The sequence below is a fragment of the Macaca nemestrina genome, chromosome 15, assembly GCF_043159975.1.
Source record: "Macaca nemestrina isolate mMacNem1 chromosome 15, mMacNem.hap1, whole genome shotgun sequence".
NCBI lineage: Eukaryota > Metazoa > Chordata > Mammalia > Primates > Cercopithecidae > Macaca > Macaca nemestrina.
The window spans coordinates 29,406,955-29,414,806 of record NC_092139.1 but is presented as its reverse complement, the minus strand read 5'-3'; the positions used below and the strand labels follow the sequence as shown (position 1 = coordinate 29,414,806).

The 7,852-nt window shown below is 46.5% G+C and overlaps 1 protein-coding gene across 10 annotated transcripts in view; it reads left to right on the top strand.

Annotated features, from left to right (window-relative positions):
- Positions 1 to 1,147: 1,147 nt before the first annotated feature.
- The window catches only part of LOC105496265 (centrosomal protein 250), a 62,766-nt gene continuing 56,061 nt past the window's right edge, over positions 1,148 to 7,852 (top strand). For 4 of the 10 annotated variants that reach the window (XR_011613388.1, XM_011766513.2, XM_011766512.2 and 1 more), the window contains exons 1-2: positions 1,265 to 1,378; positions 6,428 to 6,550. The gene's annotated coding sequence lies outside the window, so the exon portion shown is untranslated. Of the gene's footprint in view, positions 1,167 to 1,264; positions 1,379 to 4,019; positions 4,836 to 5,447; positions 5,559 to 6,427; positions 6,551 to 7,852 lie in introns of those variants that run through there. The other 6 variants (XM_071079444.1, XM_071079445.1, XM_071079446.1 and 3 more) reach the window with 6 other exon arrangements.

Sequence of the window (7,852 nt, the reverse complement as noted above, 5' to 3'; positions counted from 1 at the left end):
CACTTATTGAGCACCTATTTTGTACCAGGCCTTGTGCTGAGCGCTATAGTCAGATGACCAAATTACAGTCTCTACGCTCAAGCTCACAATCTCATGCAGTGCTTCCTAAAACATGTTCCCCATGTATCAGAATCGCCCTGGGTACTTTCTAAAATGCAGATTCCTGGACTCCACCCCCGGTTTACGGATTCTCTGGGGGTGGAATCCAAGAGTCTGCATTTACCAGTTTTGTTTTTAATTCCTACTAAAAATTGAGAACCACTGACTGCAAGAGTGAGGCAGGTAAATGGAGTTTACAACTCTAAGAAAGTGCATTAACAATTCATACACGTAGCTGGGCGCGGTGGCTCACGCCTGTAATCCCAGCACTTTGGGAAGCCGAGGCGGGCAGATCACGAGGTCAAGAGAGATGGAGACCATCCTGGCTAACATGGTGACACCCTGTCTCTACTAAAAATACAAAAATTAGGCGGGCGTGGTGGCGGGCGCCTGTAGTCCCAGCTACTCGGGAGGCTGAGGCAGGAGAATTACTTGAACCCGGGAGGTAGAGGTTGCAGTGAGCCGAGATCGTGCCATTGCACTCCAGCCTGGCGACAGAGCAAGACTCCATTTCAAAAAAAAAAAAAAAATGTATACACAAAATGCTAAGGGAATAACGCATGGGTCCTACAGGGAAGAAAAAGTTCTCTAGAAGTCAGGCTTAAGCAGACAAACTGCAGCTCCGGGACGGATGAAGTCAGGTAAAGGTAACACTCTGTGCAGACATGTAGACAAAACCGAGTGCTGAGTAAGTAACTCGCCTGTAAGTGTTATGCTGCCTGAAGCTGCAGGGAGCGTCTGAGCAGCAAGGTGAAAAACCCTCAGAAACTGGTCGCGCTGCCAGTTTAATCGCCAACCAGTGGCAGCAAGCCCCTTTGTTTCTCGCGCAGTTGGAATTGTAGTCTGGTTTGTAGGTGGAGCTGTGCGCAGGCGCACCTAGAACCAGGTGACCTTGCACATGCGCTATATATAACACTGAAGCCTAAAGGGAGACGATTGAGGGCAATTTTTCTTCTCTGCTTCCGAAATATCCCTTTCGCGAATCCAGAGACCCTGACCGTCCTCATTTCTGGCGAGGGATCTTATAATTCTCAAAATAATACTCCCTTTCCTTCAGGGCCTCTCTAGTAAGTCGGCTGCCAATACCCAATATGGCGGGAGGCCCTGCGCCGGCGCAGTCTGCCTATAGGTGCAGGACTTGGCGGGGCGGGCCCCTCCCAAAGGGCGGGAGATTGGGGGGCGGGCCCCGCCCCCGTCCCCGGCGGGGCCTTAGCAGAGGCTGCCGCAGCTCCAGCGCTGAGCAACTAGCCGGGCGTCTGCTGGAGCCGAGCGTGGTGAGGTGGGGCCTCAGGGGCAGGCGGGAGGTGCTCGGGTTAACCGTCCGAGGCCCAGAGACCTGCCCGTCTAGGGCGCCTGAGGGAATCCCGTTCGCGCAGCGGCCTCTTGTTACCCGGGCGGGGAACCCTAGGCCCAGAGAGGGGCTGGGACGCGTCATTAGGGTCGGGGCCCGCTTGCCTCAGCTTCCTGCTGCCACCAGTACGCTAAGCTCCAGTCGGCGCCGAAGGAGAGCATCCCGACCCTCGTGTCCAGTAGCCCCAGTCCCGGGTTGAGAGGGCGAGGCGCCGCGCTCTCCCGCCCTCCCGCCCCTCTCGCTGTCTGTGTCCTGGCGGCTTTGCACGTGATCTATCCCAGAGCCCAGTCCCACTTGCCACCCAACTCTGGAGCTCCCATTCTTCAGGACCCTGCTGAAGTATCACTTCGCCGCCTCCTTCTCCAGGCGCAGCTGCATTCGCTTCTCGGTTTTTGCACTCGCTGCACCGAGTTACTTTCCCTGCCCCTTGTTGACATCGTAAGCTCCTTCGTTAGATGTTATGCCTTGCCTTTTTCATCTGTAGATCCCAGGGCCTAGCACGTGATAATAGTCGTGGCTCACTGTACGGAATGGTCACAAATTGTCAGGTGCTACTGAATGCATTACACATAAGGGCCCATTTATTATTTATTTAGAGACGGAGTTTCGCTCATTGCCCAGGCTGGAGTGCAATGGCGCGATGTCAGCTCACCTCAATCTCCGCCTCCCGGGTTGAAGCGATTCTCCTGCCTCAGCCTCCCGAGTAGCTGGGACTACAGGCATGCGCCACCACACCCGGCTAATTTTATATTTTTAGTAGAAACGGGGTTTCTCCATGTTGGCCAGGCTGGTCTCAAACTCCTGGACCTCAGGTGATCCGCCCGCCTCGGCCTCCCAAAGTGCTGGAATTACAGGCATGAGCCACCGCGCTGGGCCAAAGGCCTATTTAATCTTTCCAACAGTCCTGTGGGGTGAGATCTTTCTGTATCTTCACGTTTTACCCATGAAGAAACTGAGGTACATTAGAAAAAGTAATTTTCTGGGAGTCCCACAACTAATAAGTGGATGGAGCTGGGAAACTGTCCCCAGGGCATTTGATAACTTGACTAGATTGCCTTTGGGTTTAATGAATGTTTCTTGAATTGATCTTTACTTTGGCCTCGGGAGTTATTGGAGGCTAGGATTGTAATCAGCATTTTCCTGAGAAGGCTTAGAAAGGAGAACTGGTGTTCCCAAATTTATAGAGGTCACAACAAAACCAAGGCTACTGGTACGCCCTCTGTTCTTTTAGTTCTACCTTTCTTTGCTCCTTTTTGATCAGAAAGCTGCAGACATAGGTGTCATTATTCCTATTTAAGAAGTGCCCCTCACAAAGCTGTGAGTTCGTAGTCCATGGCTTTAGGTAATGTAATGTCCATGCTTTAGCAGCTAATGTAATGCAGAGAGTAGAATTTGGAATCAGGCTGGGGTTCAGTCATTGCTCTGCCACTGACCAAGGTATAAGTTATATCCCTCCCCCTACTTTTTTTTTTTTGGGGGGGGGACGCGGTCTCATTCTGTCACCCAGGCTGGAGTGCAGTGGTGCAATCTTGGTTCACTGCAACCTCCTGTCTCCTAGGTTCAGGCGATTCTCCCGCCTCAGCCTCCTGAGTAGCTGGGATTACAGGTGCCCATCCATGCCCGGCTAATTTTTGTATTTCTAGGAGGGATGGGGTTTTGCTATGTTGGCCAGGCTGGTCTCGAACTCCTGGTCTCTAATGATCTGCCCAACTCAGCCTCCCAAAGTGCTGGGATTACAGGTGTGAGCCACCACACTCAGTCTGTTTTTTGGTTTTTAGATAGGTAATAGAGCTATTAGCATTTTGTAAGACCATTGGTGATAATATGGATCATGTGATCTAATGTCTTATAATAGTCAGTAATAATGGGCATCTATTATAAAGCAGGCTGTGTTTTAGGTAGGAGCTGGGACAGCATTCAGTAAAACAATGCTTTTGTGCTTGTGGAATCTGCATTTTGGTAAGTATATTACATAATAATTAGATAGGGACAGAAAAAGCATGGTAAGGTAAATAAAAGTACCAGTGTTATGTGGAGAGGTGATATTTATTTATTTATTTATTTATTTATTTATTTATTTATTTGAGAGAGCATTTTGTCCCAGGCTGGAGTGCAGTGGTGTGATCGCGGCTCACTGCAGCCTCGAACTCCTGGGCTCAAGTAGCCCACCCACCTCAGCCTCCCAAGTAGCTGGGACTACAGGTGCATGCCACACAACCAGCAATTTTTTTTTTTTTTTTTTTTTTTTTGAGACGGAGTCTCGCTCTGTCGCCCAGGCTGGAGTGCAGTGGCCGGATCTCAGCTCACTGCAAGCTCCGCCTCCCGGGTTTACGCCATTCTCCTGCCTCAGCCTCCCGAGTAGCTGGGACTACAGGCGCCTGCCACCTCGCCTGGCTAGTTTTTTGTATTTTTTTTAGTAGAGACAGGGTTTCACCGTGTTAGCCAGGATGGTCTCGATCTCCTGACCTTGTGATCCGCCCGTCTCAGCCTCCTAAAGTGCTGGGATTACAGGCTAGAGCCACTGCGCCTGGCCTTTTTTTTTTTTTTTTTTAGAGGTGGGAATCTCCCTGTGTTGCCCAGGCTGGTCTTGAACTCCTGGCCTCAAGAGATCCTCCTGCCTTGGTGAAACCCTGTCTCTACTAAAAATACAAAAAAATTAGCTGGTCGTGGTGGCACATGCTTGTAATCCCAGCTACTCGGGAGGCTGAGACATGAGAATTACCTGAACTGGGGAGGCAGAGGTTGCAGTGAGCTGAGATCATGCCAGTGCACTACAGCCTGGGTGACAGAGCCAGATCCTGTCTCAAAAAACAAAACACTGGATCAGATTACCTTGGAAATGAATGGAGATGGAGAAGAGGTCTGAAGCCTTGGGGTTTCCAAACTTCAGATATTGGGGAGATGAGAAAAGGCAGCAAAGGAGACTGAGTGGGAGAGGCCAGAGGTTGGAGGAGAACAAGAGAGAAAGGCCCCACATGAGATTTAAATAAGGAGCTGCATGGTAATTTGGTTTTTTTGTTTTCAAGAATAAGAAACAAATTGTCTCTGTACACAAATGTCTATACTGTAGTTTCTTTTTCAATAAATACAATGTTTGTGTCCTCAAATATTTTTCAGTTTTTGCTTTAAGTGACAAATTGTATTTAATACCATTCTGCATCTTAGTCCTTGTAGCATTTATGCCTCTATTCCAAGTTTAGGTGGTGGTGTTGCTTCTCTTGTAAACTTTATTTAAATACTCCTTTTGTAGTATTTTGGATGAGAGAGGACCAAATACATAATTTATCTCCCTCTTCTGTCACTTTCCACTCCAGGTTCACAGGTGGCTATTGGTCTTTAGTAAGGGTACTGTCTTCCCCGTCTGATTCTTAGCAAAAGTAGGAAGGTAGGTCTTGTTCATTTCTGTACCACCGTGGCAGACTCCTGATACTGAGTTGAAATTCATGAGTGTTTATGGGATAAATTAATGTACCAAAGAATCTTTTCCCTTTTCCTGCAGTAACGATAACATTGGCTCAGTGGTTTACAGCTTAGAAGTACAGAGACACTCATTATCTTATTTGAATGTAATCCAGTTTGTTACAATTTGCCAGCTACTGCTCTTTTCCCTTTCTCAGGCACGTTGAAACTTACCTTCCCTTTGGGGGCTCTGCTAGTTTATTCCTAGCAGATCTGATCCCGCGTGTGTTCATAAAAGGATGCTGAACTGTGTCTTGAGGAAGCTCAGAATTAAATCTGAATTTCAGAAAGATTCCTGAGATAATTTTTCTCTGTCACTTCCCTTTTATTCGTTTTAATAAATTTTAGTTTTATGAGGATTGTTTTGGTTTTAAAAAACAAAATCTTTTTTTAAACTATTTTTTACAACAATTTTAGGGTTACAGAAAAATTGCATGGTACAGAGAGTTCCTGTACACCCTGCACCGTCTTCCCTTTTAGTATGGTACATTTGCTATAATGCAAATATTTTTTATTTATTTATTTTTTTTTTTTTGAGATGGGGTCTTGCTCTTGTCGCCCAGGCTGGACAGTGTTGGCCAGGCTGGTCTCGAACTTCTGACCTCAAGTGATCTGCCCGCCTCAGCCTCCCAAAGTGCTGGGATTACAGGTATGAGGCACTGCGCCTGGCCATGCAAATCATTTTTTGAGATAACTGGGGCATATAAAAATATAAACAAAATGAAGTTGCTTTATCTCTACAAGCCTCAGTTTCTTTATCTGCAAGATGAGGGGGGTTGGACTAAATTTCTAAATAGCTTTATAATTTTTTAATTATTTGCTAAAGTAATTATATAATTCTAATATAATTTCATTTATTTGTTGAAGTATTACTAATACTACCTTGCCAAATCATGTTTGCAAGTTACTGACAGCCATATCCTAAAAGAAAACTTAATGAGAATTCATGGAACTATGTGTGGCAGGACTGCTTATTAGAGATATTAGGTTGAACTATGTGAAATTGCCATTTTTGTAGGTAAAAAATAATGGGTGAGGCTGGGCTTGGTGGCTCACACCCATAATGCCAGCACTTTGGGAGGCTTGGGCCAGAGGGTGGCTGCCTGAAACCAGGAGTTTGAGACAAGCTCAGGCAACAAGGCAAAACCTTGTCTCTACCGGAAAAAAAAAAAAAAAAAAAAATGGCTTGGTGGCACACACCTTCAGCTCCTCTGAAGGCTGAGGCTGGAGGATCCCTTCAGCCCAGGAGTTTGAGGCTGCGGTGAGCTATGATTGCACCATTGTACTCCAGCCTGGGTGACAGCTAGATCGTTTCTCTAATAATAATAATAATAGAATAATATTAGCAATTTCTTATGGTTCAACCTAATGTTTTGGGATAGGGATTCAACAAAGTGTGAGGGGCCTTTAGGGCCTCATAAACTCCCACTGCATGCAAAAGCCTGGCTCAGCCCTCACAGTACTAGGAGAGAAGACTCCTCAGTTCCCTTGAAGTAACTTGGATCTACATTATTGTAGGTAGAGTTGTTGGCAGAAATCCTGGGATAAGAGAACCATTTCCTGGAAAGTCTGTGCCTCCAACCAGCAGAGAGGGATTGAGCTTCATTGCACTCAATAGAGCCAGCATTTCATAGTACCATGGTGAGTTGGTCACACAGCCTTGGCAAAAAGGCTGAAAAGGAGGGTGTCATAGTATGGGGAAAGGTTGTATTACCCTGGTTCGTAGGCTAAGAAGAGGCCTGGAGTACTGGTGCCACCAAACCTTTATTGGTGCCATTCTGTTCTTACTTTATGCACTTTCCTTACTGCCTAGTACAGGCTTTGCAAACTCAAGTATCTTCGGTTGTTCAGGAGGTAATGTAAATTAGTAAGCTGAGTTTTCCTCTATAGTGCTACTATAACAGAAACAATAGCACAGTTGCAATGATAAATGACAACTGAAATATGCTATCATTGTGAGGGAGAGAATCGGTGTGTGTATGGGGAGGCCACGATGAACTGGAGAGCACACGCCCTGTCTAAAGGGGGCAGGCGCTGTTCAACTGTGCGGAGCACGTGCCCTGTCTAAAGGGGCAGGCACTATTCAACTGTGCCACTAGTTGTTGCCTTATTGAAATACGGGTCAAGCGTCACTAGGTATTCTGATTTTCCAAAGGAACCAGAAATATGGATTTTATGTACTTTCTCCCAGTGATAAATGTCGGCACCTAATTTGAATGCTTAAAAACTATTGTATGGGCCACACAATGGCTGAAAAGTGCTAGCAGGGCCCTGATTTGTCATCTCTGGCCCAAGGCTTAGCTCTGCCAGGGGTGAGGCTCACATGGATTTCTTCATTGGACATTGTTGACAACTTACAATGAATTAGACAGCTCCTTCCTTTGAGGCACTTACGGATTAGCAGAGAAAATAGACCATGATGATAAGATGTAGAGTAGACATCAGAACATATGTATTCTCTCTGTGTATATAGCTATAAAAGTGATTAACTCTTTCTGGGTTCATCTGGGAGGACATGATAGGACATGGCATTTGAGCCAGGATGTGGAAAATCAATAGTTTGGTGCATTAAAGGGATTTGGGGCCCTTGAAATTTCTACTGTATGTGCAGATGTTAGGTTTGCATTCGCTGTATATACCATTTTGTTGATAGGTAGTTGAAAATACAGATATTCCTTAGCCCTGCTGGTGAGAGTCTTAGGGTTAATAAAATGAGAGAACTCTTCCCCTGGCCCAGGTTGTGGGATAATTGTGTGTTTTAGAGGCCTAAGTAACTCAGAGGTCATGATGCCCTCATTTCTGGATGAGGAAATTGAAAGGGAAGTAGCACATCTGAGGTCACAGAGCCCATTGGAGGCAGACCTTGGAATAGCACCCAGAACTCTACCACCATGCCTTCCCCTGTCCTGGGTATCTCTGAAGCTCACCGTTAGGCTGGCCGCC